At 41.6% G+C, this 1,341-nt stretch overlaps 1 protein-coding gene across 1 annotated transcript in view; it reads right to left on the minus strand.

Annotated features, from left to right (window-relative positions):
* Positions 1–1,341, minus strand: part of DST (dystonin) — a 374,223-nt gene that overhangs the window by 179,904 nt on the left and 192,978 nt on the right. The window lies entirely within an intron of this gene.

Here is a 1,341-nt window from a genome sequence, read left to right on the forward strand (position 1 = left end):
CTTTTATTGACACATAACAAAATTCAGCTACTATTCTGATGACTAAAATTCTATTCTGTATCCTTTCTCTGGCATACTTTTCCATTATTCCAGATGATTAGCTTAGTGTCTCATTTTAATCACTCTGAATTACCTCTTCCATAAAAGTTCTATCATGTGTATTTCAAGTTTGTTTTGGTTCTAATGATCCAATTAGGTAGATGTGACATTATGCTTTAACAAAAGTGTAATCAGTGATTTAATAAATGAATGAGAAGTTAGACGTGCTCCCATATCTCCAACACATTATTTCATAGTCCAACAATATTGAAGTCAATGTGGGAGGCACAAAGAACATAACAATACTGAGCACCTCTACTGCGTACCAGGCACTATGTTAAGCATTGGCAACGCAAGGCACAGCAAAAACAAGATTTTTGTCTCCACATTTCTGGAGTTCCCATCTGTGAAACAGGCAGCGCTTAAACAAGCAATTTCAGAAATAAATATAAAATAGCTACCGAGATAAGCGCTACAAAGGAACAATGCAGGTAAATACGAGAGTTCTAAGCAAGACATCTTAAATAGACTGCACGGGAAGTTTCTTGAGGAAGTAATGTTGGAGGTGAGCTCTGAGAAGGATTAGGAATAGAGTTGGGGAGTAAAGCAGCAGCCAGGGTGGCTGCTCTGCAGACAGCCAAGGAAGCCAAAGAGGTGTGCCTCACCACACAGGCCTCAGGCTGGAAGCCCCAGGCCCTGTGGACCTCACGGCTGAGGAATACAGATCACAATTCCCATGTAGCACACGTCAGGCTGTGAGCTAAGCACCTCGACTGAGACAAATGTTCCTGAAGACTAAGCGGTACCTTCCTGGGCAACTGGGTGTAATAAGGGAGAATGATAAAGAGCCAGTGATGATTTCATGGAACAAATGCATTTGTAGAAGTAGAGCAGGAAGGAAACCTGAACTGAGTGTGCTCTAGACGCCACCCCATCACCCTTTACATGGCAAAGGGCTAGACTTCGGTTTCCACTGCCCCATGGAAAGTGGGCCACAGTCAAAAGTATAACAAGAAACAAAGTAAGTTAATTGTTGACCTATGAGCTTCCAGATCCAGGCCCTGGTGAGTTAAGGCCTGTAAGAGAAATTATGGGTAATTTAGATTGGCTTAAAAGCTATAACATATCATTAGATAAGACTTCACATACCAATCCAGCCTACCAGGTCCTTTATATGTATATGTGTGTGTGTGTATATATGTGTGTGTGTGTGTGTGTGTGTGTGTGTGTGTGTGTGTGTGTGTGTGTGTGTGTACCTAGACTCATTTTTCCTTAAAACCTTTCGAAGAGTTTCTAGATAAG

The sequence above is a fragment of the Propithecus coquereli genome, unplaced genomic scaffold, assembly GCF_000956105.1.
Source record: "Propithecus coquereli isolate 6110/MARCELLA unplaced genomic scaffold, Pcoq_1.0 Scaffold292, whole genome shotgun sequence".
In the NCBI taxonomy this organism is placed as follows: domain Eukaryota; kingdom Metazoa; phylum Chordata; class Mammalia; order Primates; family Indriidae; genus Propithecus; species Propithecus coquereli.